The following is a 13,150-nucleotide window of genomic DNA, read 5'->3' on the forward strand; positions in this document are numbered from 1 at the left end:
AAAAACAGCACCCGGAGGATGCTGCTAAACCGTTCATGAGAATCCACTCCCGTGATCCAGTCACCTCCCACCAGGCCTCATCTCCAACACTGTGGATTATAATTTTATAATTTGACATGAGATCTAGCGGAGGGGAAGGGGGGACACAGATCCAAACCTTATCAGGGAGCTCGCCGTGAAGACTTAAATCAACCAACCCTACTCGCCCATGCTTCAGCTCAATAGATGACTTCTTTTTTTTCCTGTTACACTTCTATGAGAAAGATAAATGGTAAAAAGACAAGATTATATCAAACATTTATGTGCTATTTTCATTTTTCCAAACACTTATTTTGCCAGGTTAGTTTTAGAATATGCCTCATGATAGTTCATTTGGTACACATTTATGAGATGGTGCCAGCTTCTGTCCAGGCCACGGGATGGATGCTGGAGGAAGATGAAAGGGGAAAGTCTATTCAGACCCAGGGACAGTTGTAGCAGCAACCGCAAACATACAGGTGGATGACTCCAGTGCAAAGGGATGGCCAGTGACACACGGGAAGTACGGAGCTCCCAGGGAAGCTGAAGCAAGTAGCTTCCTCTCGGCTGGGAAATGTCAGAGCATTTATAGACTCCTGATGGAAAGCATATTTTCACTGGTACCAGTTGCAGCCCCAGGCAAAATTGTGAGATGAGAAAAGTTTTATTTATTTATTTATTTAAATCCCCTTTCCTTCCCTCTTTTTCATTGCTTACAATTTGCTTTCTCTCCATTCCCCTCTAACTCAAAGATACTCTCAGGTCCTTTGGGCACATGCCATTTATTAATTAATTAAATCAACAAGTAACCGTCAAGTGCCTGCCCTGTGCTGGGTACGGGGCACTGTTCTCACCCGCCATGTAAGAAACAGTGGTGAATGGGATAAACAGGTTTCTCTGCCTAGTTGAAATTTATCCCCCAGGAGAGTGAGATAGAAAATAAACTAATAAAGAAAAAATTAAATCTCATGCCAACAATTTTTAAGTAGGAGTGAAGGCCACGCTGAGCATGACTGCAAGATGGTGCAGCAGTGAGAGATGAAATGGCCACTTCAGACAGAATGGTCAGGAAGGCCTCTCTGAAGAGGGAACATTTGAGCAAAGACATGAATACAAGGATCTAGAAACCCAGTGTTCTAGAAACAGAGGATGTATAAAGACTCTGAAGCAGAAGTGAGTTTTAAGTGTTTGACGAATAGAGAAACAAGAGTGTGTTACAGAGAGAGAAAGCACAAAAGGCTGACGTTAGAGAGGCAGACAGTAATTTGAATGAGATAAAGTGCAGTGAAAAGCCATTGAAGGGTCAGTGCCTGCAGCAGTGCAGTGTTTCCCCTCTGAGGACATTTGCACTTGTGTATTCGTGTATCTTACTTCATTAGCAAAGTGTGCCTGAGTACCTGTTGCATGCTCCCCCAGATCCCAGTGCAGTGCCAAGGACATAGCAAACGCTCATTGATTGAGCAAAGATCAGACCATAAGCTAAAGCCACAAATCCCTGAGGGTGGAATATCAGGCATTTCACCCAAGATAGAACACCTGGGGGGATTGTAGTCCTCCAGGTGTCTCTGTGAAGGTCATTACCCCTGGATCACAAAAGCTTGGCTCTCCTTTCCTTTTTTCACAGGCCTCAGGCATTCAGCCTTCTCTTTGTCCTCTTTCTAGCTGTCCCATCATTTGGGGGCACCCTCCTCACAACTGTGGCTGCACAGTCTCCCCTGCTTCTACTTCTGCTAACCTGAAAGACATAGGCCTGCCTCATTGAATGGCAGAACGATGAAGAACTGAAAGGAAAATAACACAAACAGCAAACATGGGAGCATGTTGTGAGAAGTCTTTCCGAAACTCTCCTTCTCATTTCTCTGGGTAGATCTGGGGAGCCTGTCTTCATTTCTTCTTTCTGCAATTGTCCTGGTTACAGAAAGATGATAAACTGGAGAAACTTTTGTCTTTTTAATTGGAATGCTATTTTTCATTAAATTGTCCCTGAGGGAGATTGACAAATTGCTTAGGCTGTTCTTAACCCTATGTTCTGCAGGCTTTGGCTAAAAGTGCTGCAAAAACTTGTCTGCCATGTGATTATGTGAGAACAATTCATTCTTTCCTTCCTCTAAACCGGAGAAAGCTCAACCTTCCATCTGGATTCCAAATAGTTGTCAAAAATTTACTCTTCAATTCTCCTGTTTTTGTCAGCAGGAAAATGGTGGGAAGTATTGAAGAAATATGAAAAACACAATCTGAACCCAACCCAGAAAACCTTTTCACAAAGGGAAAAGAGAAATAAAAGTTTTATTATTGAATAAGCATTAGAACAGAAAGTGATACATACCACAGGCAATTTGCTGAAGAGATTGCAGAGGCAGAAAGAAATCTCACTGCTTTATGCAGCCAAGTGCCTACAACCACTCCATCTATGTTCTCGAGAAAAATTTGTGAATTTTCTCCTATGTTTATAGCTGCAGGTAGGTTTCGCAATTTGAAGTCAGTTGATTACATTTCAAAGAGATGGCTCTCATGTCTTTATTTCTGAGTTGTAAGATTGGCAAGACCACTATTTAACATTTGCCTTATAGTAGGCATTTGGGATCCTTATGAGGCCAATCTTGGTAGGTTAAAGAATAGGTCCCTTAGACATACTCCAGAATTGGGTGCTTGCTCAAACGTGTGATCTTTCTACCTTGCCAGAAATGTGAAATTTCAGTGCTCTCACAGAGTTCTTACTACAAGTATCCCAGCCAGTCCCACACAATACTTGTTTTTAGCAAGTATATTGAAAAGTAACATTTGTTTAATTTGCTAAAATAAAGATGAAAAAATATCTTTCCTTATCATTTCTCTCCTCTGATTTAGGAGAATAACCTGAGTACTGTTTCTCCCAGGATATTTCTGTCTTTCAACTATACAGGACTAAACAGATAAACAGGACTCTGAATCTCAGATGGGAATCCCTGAGTGCTTGGACTTTGGAGGATGAAGATCTGGATCTGAATCCTGACTCTTCTCTCACTAGCAGAATAATTAATATACTGGGGCTTCACTTGTAACATCTGTCAGAGGAGGATGATAATCGTTCTGCCCTTCACACGTTTTCAAACTTTGCCTAGATGATTTCTATTCTTTGTACAGGTTTCAGCTGAATGCTTTCTTTTATAATACTTTACACTTCATTTTAAGCTCATTGTGCCTGTAGCTGTTAACTTGCCTGTCTTACGATACTGTTAGGACAGAGGACTTATTCACTGCTTATTTTTAGGGGCTGCTTATAAATGGGATCTAAATAACTTGTGAGATCCTGAATGAAGCTGCCTGTTTGTGTGGTCATAAGATGGAATGTTATACCCAAGTAAAGTTCCTGGCACACATGGTGCCTCCTCTGCCTTTCTTTGGAGCTAAGACCCTTTGAGCTGTGCTTCTTCCCTCTACAAAAACATCTTTGAGCATTTCCTCACCCTCCACTGGTGCTCTTAGTCCTTAGATTGTGAAGAGCCTAAGATGAAGTAGCTTCTTCCAAAACATTCATCATTGATTCAAATGCTATTTGCAGTCAGGAAATTAGCCTCTCCTCTTCCAGAAGGCTTTCTTTCAGCCAGGAGCTTGAAGAAATAGGTTTTCCTGCTTATTCATCTATTAGCAAAACAATCAAATTGATATCTAATTCCAGGAACATTTCATTTAGTCAAAGTATTGATTTAGTTTGGAAAAAGAGAAAAAAAGAGCACCAGGAGAGAGTCTGGGCAAGTTCTTTTCTCAGCCTGCAAGAGTTCACCGGATGGGATTGTTCCTTATCACCAGCTTGCTGGGGCAGTGGAGAGGAGGGCTCAGTGAGGTGATGCTGACACTGGCAAGGCCCATGAGAGCCATGTTTCCACCATGAGATTTGCTGTTTGGAAATAGAGTTACTGATCATTCTGATATTGTAAACACTGTTTGCTAGCTTCCTCCTGTACTACAGGTAAGTGCACCCTTACTTTAAACATTAGTAGGAATATTTAAGAGGTTTCTGGTCCCACAGGATGTTCAAGGCTTCAAAGGAACAGATGAACATTTGCATAACCTTCCAGGTAGAAGACAGCAGTCAGAGTTAATTTTTAATTTATTTCCCTCCAGAGAAAATATCTCCTGGTAACTGTTGATCCAGCAGACAATGAAGTTCAGTAAAATCATTTAGAAGCTTGAAGGAAAAAACAAATCCAAAGTTTCCAATGATAAAGGAAAAGTAAACATCTAAGAAAGGACCTTTTTTTGAAAAAAATTCCAAACTTAGGTGAATGAATGGTGTAGAATAGAAGGTTTCCATCGTAGACATCACCAAATAGTGCGTTTGAATTTGCGGCGTTGTCTCTTCTACTTTGGTATAACCCTATTCCACAGCTCATTAAATTAAAAAATTCAAGAATAGGTCTTTAATTACTTGAGAAGATATTGCTGGTGACTTTTCCTATCTGTAGTTATAGAAATTCTTTCATATTTTAAAAAATAGAATAAATTTGTCACAAGACTATTCCACAGTTTTGGCTGCTGTGTCTGTGCAAATGACTTTTATGGAGAAGAGCTATTAAACTCTAGTCTTTTTCTTTTTAAAATATTTTTTGTGTGTATATTTGAGATTTACCAACATGATGTTACAGGATACATATAGTTAAAAGCTTACTAGAGAGAGGCACATTAGCATATCCATCATCTCACATCGTTACTTTTTGTTGTGGCAAGAACAGCTAAAATCTACTTATTTAACAAAGATTCCTAATGTAATGTGATTTTTATTAGTTCTCTTCCTCATGTTATACATTAGATCCCCAGACCCATTCATCCATACAGAGATAGCAAATGAAACGCTGGTTACCAGGGATGAGGAAGTGAGTGGACAGGAAATGAAGAGATGTAGTTCAAAGGATATCATAGCTTTTATCCTAGAAAATTTCCATCTCCTATTATCTCATTCCCTGTCAACAGGACCATGCAAATATTAACAACTAATATTTGCAGAATGCTTTATCATTTAGAATATGTATTTATATGTTTATTTTATCTAGCTCTCTCAGCAGCACTGTAAGAAAAGTATTATTCTTCATTGAGGGATTAATAATGATAATGATAATGATAAAATGATAATAACAACAAGAAGAAAATAAGAAGATAATGATTTTCCCAAAGTCATGGGCAATACCCATGTGAAGAGCTGGTATAAACCCCTTCTTAATGTTCTTCCCATTGTGTTTATTTTTTTAGAGTTAAGCACAAATGGGTGAGACTAATCCAAGGGGGAAACTTTCAGAATTCTTAATTTCAGAGTTTTAAGAAAGTTTAGAAATCATCTATCCACAACTCTCTGGGAAAGCTAAAGATGAAAATAATTGCTACATCCACATAGATAGTTAATGGAATAGTCTGGTCTTTAAGCAGAAAGTTCTGTCGTCTGATTTCCTGTTCTTTCTTATTACACCGACTCTCCTGCTCCCAGTGTACGTGCATGGTAACGTGGTGCATCTGTATGTATTTAATATTTATTTTTAATCTTGTAGTTTTACTTATCCATCAGGAATATTCTAGGAATCCAAGAGGACATTTTCCAATAGAAGAGAACACCTAGAAAATTTGTAGCGTATCTACTTAGAATGCTACAAGCTTAAGTTTTATATTGGGACGGACATCATTTTTCTATTTTGGCTAAATAAATGAGGTGCCTGGGTTCTCAATACATTATCCACACACTTTTCTCCTTTGTCTTTATTCCTCCTGCTTCCCTTCTCAACTTTTTAACTTTTATTCTGCTGATGCTTTCAGTATTTTCACATAAACTGTGCTGAGTGTCAGATGTGGGTCAGTGGATATTATTGTGAAAAAGATATCTATATGAACACTCCAATTTGTGGGCAAAACAAACAATAAAATGCTTTCTTTTTTATTTTTTTGGTGGTTGGGTCAGCTTGACTCCACTCTAATATTGTCCCTGACCTTTTCCTAGCCAAGTGAATCCATAACGTAGTCAAGGTGGGAACACTGATTTATTGGAGTGGATATGCTTCAACATCAGTTTGAATTTAGAACATGTTGCTGCCCTGTGCTGTCACAAAACACACTGTATACATTATTAAGCTGGGTCCTGCAGAGGTTTGAAAGATGTAGAAGATGAGGCAGTGGTTTCTCCCAAAGGCTGTGAATCCTAGGGGTGCTGAAGAGTGATACAAATCCGTAACATTTCCACAGACTGAAAAAAGCAGTAGCCACACATTATTGAATGGACTCAAATTATATGCCTGTAGCTTTGCCCTACCCCAGTTTTCTCAGGTAAGAATTCTTTTATTTTCCGTAGTTGAACCCCGGGCCTCTGTGGTGCTGATCAGAAGAGTGGGTAGAGCTTTAGTCTGGAAGGGGGCAATTTAGAGAATGAGTGGGACAAAGGGAGAGAGACAGAGACAGTGACAGTGATCCAGGGACAAGCAGGGAAACAGGAACATCACCTTAGGCTGAGTTTGGAACAAGTACAGGGGAGTTTACACAGTAAGACTATAGAGTTAAGGCCACAGCGGGATATACAGGCAACAGCAGGATATGTTTTTTTTCACTGTGGAAAAAACTGAGGAGAATTTTAAGAAAGGTTTGCTGAGTGTTCCCACTTTGATTCCTCTAATGGAGACTTAATATATTATTTAAATCGTTTTCAACAGGTTTTGGCTTTTTCCAGATAGAACACTTAGATTTTTAATCTGGCGTTGTTCTTAGGCCACTAAATATACAGGTGATGAAAGACCCAACCAGTTTTCAAAAGTATGTAGATAATTTTGTAATTAATAAAATAAAATCTATGTAAAAGTGGTATTAAAACCGTCATAGTTTGACATTATGTATCTGCTAAATCAATATGTACCATATTTCTATCATGAGGAAAAGCTCAACAGTTTTTATTTTAAAATCTTTTTGAATTTTATGTTCCAGGGTGCATGTGCAGGATGTGCAGGTTTGTTACACAGGTGAACGTGTGCCATGGTGGTTTGCTGCACCTATCAACCCATGACCTAGGTATTAAGCTCACTATGCATTCACTATTTTTCCTAATGCACTCCTTCCCTCCGCTGCACCACCTGGCAGGCCCCAGTGTGTGATGTTCCCCTCCCTGTGTCCATTTGTTCTCATTGTTCAGCTCCCACTTATAAGTGAGAATGTGTGGTGTTCGGTTTTCTGTTCCTGCATTAGTTTGCTGAGGATAATGGCTTCCATGTCCATTTATGCCCCTGCAAAGGACATTATCTCATTCCTTTTAATGTCTGCATAGTATTCCATGGTATATATGTAACTCATTTTCTTTATCCAGTCTATCATTGATGGTCATTTGGGTGGATTCTGCATCTTTGCTATTGTGAATAGTACTGCAATGAACTTATGTGTGCGTGTATCTTTGTAATAGAATGATTTATATTCCTTTGGGTATACGCCAAGTAATGGAATTGCTGGGTCAAATGGTATTTCTGGTTCTAGATCTTTGAGGAATCAACACAGTCTCTTCCACAATGATTGAACTAATTTACATTCCCACTAACAGTATAAAAGTATTTCTTTTTTCTCTGCAATCTTGCCAGCATCTTTTGTTTCTTGAAATTTTAATAATTGCCAATTTGACTGGCATGAGATGGTTTCTCATTGTGGCTTTGATTTGCGTTTCTCTAATGATCATTGATGCTGAGCTTTTTTTCATATGTTTATTGGCTTCATGAATGTCTTCTTTTGAGAAGTGTCTGTTTATGTCCTTAGTCCACTTTTTAATGGGGTCATTTGCTTTTTCTCTTGTGTATTTGTTCAAGTTCCTTGCAGATTCTGGATATCATGCCTTTGATGGATAGATTGCAAAAAGTGATCCAGGGACAAGGAGAGAAACAGAAACAGCACTTTAGGCTGAGTTTGGAGAAAGTGTAGGGGAGTTTACACAATAAGACTATATAGTAACCTACAGAGTGGGAGAAAATGATGAGTTTCTTTTGTTGTGGAGAGGTTTTTCTTTATGTTTGAAGAGAGTCCTCAGACTCAAAAAGGGCTAAAAGCAACTGTGTTAATGCCTATGAACAAAGTTTGTAAATCTGCAAAGCCCTGTGTAAATGCAAAGGCTTCTTCTTATCAGTCTTGATAATATGAGGCTTGCTTAGAGTAAATTCAAGTGATAGGACATGTACTTAAGAAAAGTGGTCTCATTAATCCTAGACTGCACACAATGATTATAAGAGGGGAATAGAGTCCTAAGGAAGGAAAGAGTATTTCTGTGAGAAGTGGTCAGGGCTACCTTCAGAGAGAACATAAGCATGGAGTTTGGTCTTCAAGTATGTGGTAGACAAAGTGGGGCAATCTAGGAAGACAGGTTGGAGCAAAGGTGGAGAAATTTACACAGAAGGAGCATCATTATTGCCATTCGGGTTACTTGTGCCTGAATAAAGGTGTAACATCCTCAGCAGAAGTGATTGTCATAATGAGACCTATGTGGGTCTTTACTCCTGAAAAATCGCAGCTCTCAAAAATATAACCTGCAGCTTTGGTAAAGATTGGAACAACTGGAACTCATTCACTTCTTGGAGAAGACGTGAGATGGTGAAATCACTGAAACACTCATTTGGTTATATCTAGTAAAGTGTGACATATTCAGGTCTTGTGCTGTGTAATTCCACCCCCCGCCACCTTTTCAAGGGGACATACATAAAAATGTTGTATTGATGGTAATACTGAAAAGGTGGAAGCAATTACAATGTCCGTCAACAGGGAGACAAATATGTAAATTGCATCATCTTTTTTTAATGGAATACATGCAGCAGTTAATGAACAAAAGCTACTCGTCAGCATGATTAATTAAATTTCAGGAACACAGTATGCAGTAAAAAAAGCAAATGCAAAATGACATATACTCTATGAGGCTACTTCTATAAAGTTTGAAAGTGTGGAAACAGGGCAACATTGTGCATAGAGGTAAACCTAGAAAGCCAGGGTCTAAAAGGGTGCAAGTGCTTGAAACACAGCCACTTCTCCAGGGACAGAGTACGATTTCAGGAAGGAGTACCAAGGAAAACTACTTTATTCTTAAAAAAAAAAATCTACTGCAGATATGTGAATTTGATATACGAATTCCCTATACATTTATGTATGGTTTAAGTAATTTATAATACAAAATTAGAAAGTAAGTACTAGCAGATGATTATTACAAATGTGTGGTCCTTTGTTTCTCAGTTTCATACTTCATTTCTATTCCCTACAGGCAACTCTGCTGACATTCTTTTGGTATTTGTGGCCATATTTTTAAATAACATACATTTACTCTTATTTTTTTCTTTATAAATTTACACATTATCTATTGTCATTCTAACTTTAGCCTCTAAGAGCAGCCGCCTACCCCATGTCTGCTCTTCCCTTCGTTTTAAAATAGATCTCACAATTTGGGATTAAATAACTATGGTGTTTGTTTATTATGACCATATAAATATATTTTATGGCTGAGTCCAGTACTATTTCTTGTGGAATACTATCTTTTTTATTTCCCTATTTTTAATTTTATCTCTAGTTACTCATTGCTCTATGTTTTCATTTATTGATTTTCTGTATACCTATTGGTAATATTCTCAGGTTTATAGAATGTCTGTTCAGAAATTTTTTTTTAAATGCTCTAACCGACAAAATAATCAGTTTCTTTATTTCCCTGGAGACCCCCTCCTGCAAGTCTCTATCTTCCTGCTTCCATACAAATTAGTGCCTCCTTAAGCCAGGTTTGTGCTTCTCTTCTGGGGGCATTCTCCTGCCAAAAGTTTGCGTTAGAACTTTTATTTCCTGGATTCTCTGCCTCCCTTCTTCTATATTTATAGTGCTGATTTGATAGAAAAATCTTTAATAGCTTCCTAAGAAAAGATACTTGGGAAGTGAAATTGCTGAGATCTTACTCATTTGGTTGATGGGTTGGCTGGATAGAGAATTCTAGTGGGAAATCATTTCCCTCTGAGTTTTTGAACTCATAGCTCAATAATATTATAGTTTCCATGTTTATTGCTGAAATATCTGTTGCAATTTTGATTTCTGATTTGTATCAGTGTGTGAATTGTTTTTCCTTTTTGAAAGTCTTTAGGATATGTTCCTTAGCCCTGGAGCTCTGAACTTTCCTAGTGATGCAAGTTGATGGGAACACGTTTCATTTATGTGCTGAGTGCTTTGGAACTCCTTCTGTTGCAGACAAGGGAAACTTGCTTGTAGTAATTATTTTTGATAAGTTATTTTTCTCTCATTTTTCTTTCCTTACTTTCTGGTACTCCTATTGTGTGGATATTAGACAGCCTGGATAAATGCTGTGATTTTCTTAACTTTTTTTTTTCTATTGTATATTACTTTTAATTTTCTATTCCAAGAGATTGTCTTATTTTTAATGTTCAAATACTTTTGTTTAATTGTTATTTCTGATATCATTATTTCCATGAGGTTCTCTGACAATTGTTCTCTGACAATTGTTGTGGTATCTTTTAATTGATGTAAAAGATGTAGTATCTTATTTCCTCTCTCTAAAGAAAGCAGGTTTTTACATTCTTCCATATTATTTTCTTTTCCTATGACTTCAGTTTGTTTTTCTTTTTTCCCTTTAATTTTCGTTTTAGTGACTGGTGGTATCAACATTAATGTTCCTATTTAAGAGTAAGGCGCTCAAAGGCTGATGATAGTTCTCTGATGGAAGGCTTGTAACCAGTAGTCTTCACAAATGCAATGGTTGCATAGCAAGGCAGCCATCTCAGCTGGAGGTCCCCAAATATAAGTCTCTAGAGACTTTTTCCTTGGGATTGCACAGTTTCTACACTCTCTTGCTTAAATGATATAGTCTGGTTTCAAACACTGTGGGATGAGGACATTGGAGGGAGCCGTGTGTGGAGTTGCTTTTAATCCTCTGTTTCAGTCCATTTTCAGGTTTGCTTCTTGCTTATGTCTGCAAGTCGAGTCACTGTGGTCTGGTTTCTCCGGACCCTGAGACCTGTTCCCATTCTTGGTCTGGGATACTTATATGTGCCTAGCTGAGAAAAGGTAGGAAGGGGTTCTGTGTGTCTTGTTTTCAGGTTTATGCCCTACCACAGGCCTTCCTTGGGATTTCTGGAGGGAATAGAAATCAATTTACATTTGAATAGTAGACGTGAGTAGGGGTAGAGCAAGTTACCTAAGCTCTCTTTTCTTCACTTTCTTCATCTGCGGAATAGGAATAATAATGATACCTGCCTCATAGAGTTATTGTGAGGATTAAATGAGTTATTATCTGTAAAGTGCTTATAATAGTATTAGAATATAGGGAGTTCTCAGTAAGTATTCCCCGTTGTTATTTATTAATATTACTGTTCAAAATGCCAACAACTTCCTATTTGAGTGTTTGTACCTCTCTTGGTTAAAACAAAACAAAACAACACACCTTGGATCAAAGCACTGAGCAAGAAACTAGAACCATGTAAGACAGAGTAGGCTCTCAATAAATGTTTCCTAATTTTTAACCTTATATAAGTGTCTTTATACTCTCTCCCCAATTAGATTCCAAGTACCTCTGTATACCCTGAGGGTCTGATTTAGTGCTTATACATACTATTCTCACAAGTATATGGACTGAAGCAAACTGAATTTGTATTGGAACCTTTTTTGGAAAACAGAGACACACTACAAATCTTGATTTAGATATCAACAAATTGAGTTAAAATATAGAATCTTTTGACCTAAATTTTAGCAGTGCTTCTTCAAAATAAAAATATTTTGAAGGAACTTTTTTCTTTTTATTACTTTCTTTCTCTTCTGTTAATGCCATAAAACAGTTCAGTCAGCAAACATTCCATTGTATATGCTGTGGTTCTTCAGGTTTCATGCATTTCTTGGGATGAATTTGTTTTAGTGGTGCCTGCTCATCAGGATGCTGAATTTTCTTTCTTATATTTAACCTTCTTAGCAAATTTGAGTCTGTGACAATGTCACAATGTTTAAGTTTTCTTGATTTGAGATATTAAATGAGAATTCATTCTTCATTTATTCTTAAGCAATGGATACTATTTTCAATCCTGGCTCAGTACCTAGAAAGATGGTTATTTTGTTTTGAGTGTTCTGCAGGCTAAGCCATGTAGGTATGTAAGTAGAATTAGGCATTGGTAGGTAGATGGATGCATCCCAGGGGCAAGGTAGATCCTACTTTGAAGACTCCCACCAGGAACTCTGTGACATAAAATTAGACAGCTCAAGGATATGAGCTCTGCAGTCTCAAGAACCCACAAAGGAATGGAATCTGAGACTGTGTGCCAGTGCACGTGGGGGTCTCCATAAGGGAATCAGGGGAAGATCCTGGACTGAACACTATGCACGATATGCCTTTTGCTTCCTCATTCCAATATATGTAAAACATAGATGAAGAAATATAATTATATTTCTATAGTCAATTTCAAAACATTTGGGCAAACTTGCACAAACGACCCTTCCCCCATCAGCTACCTGTTATCCTGTGGAACTGTAGTTGAAGGTTATTTTAAATTACTTTTAGATATAATGTTCTTGTCTTGACTGCATTCCATGTCAAGTAAGGTTCAGGGCAGCTCAGCTGATACCGTGAGGGCTCATATTTGGGAGAGAATTAAAGACTCTAGAGGCTAAATTTATTCAAATACCTCAATCCAGTCCTTATCCCACCATCATTTGAAAGTTGTACCAAGCTATGTGTGCTCTACTTCATGGATGTTCTGTTTCTGCACTTAAATCTGCCTGAGCAACCTGTCTGCATGATATAAGAAGCCATGCCATCTTAGATAATTTTGGAACATACCTATACATGAATCACCCTTTCTTCTACTCTAAGGGTAACTTTTGGCATGGAGGAAATAAATCTTGAAATTATTTAAAACATTGGTCATGGGACTCTTTGATCTATGCAAACCCATTCTGAGTCTAATAAAATAACTGAGGCTGATTTTACGTTAGAGGAGCTTAATTCTTCTCACAAGTCTAACTCTTACCCACCCTGAATCATAAGACACTAGAAATACTTCTTTCTTTGACTTTGAGTTTCTGGAACCAATCTTGACTTAGGACATGGAGTCTGCACTGTAGAGAGCTGGCAAAGAGTTAATGTGCTTGTAATTTCCTGGCACTTTGCCTGCGGACTTGGTTGGCA

Source organism: Aotus nancymaae, unplaced genomic scaffold (genome assembly GCF_030222135.1).
Source record: "Aotus nancymaae isolate 86718 unplaced genomic scaffold, 86718_ANA_hifiasm-v0.15.2.pri h1tg000059l, whole genome shotgun sequence".
In the NCBI taxonomy this organism is placed as follows: Eukaryota; Metazoa; Chordata; class Mammalia; order Primates; family Aotidae; genus Aotus; species Aotus nancymaae.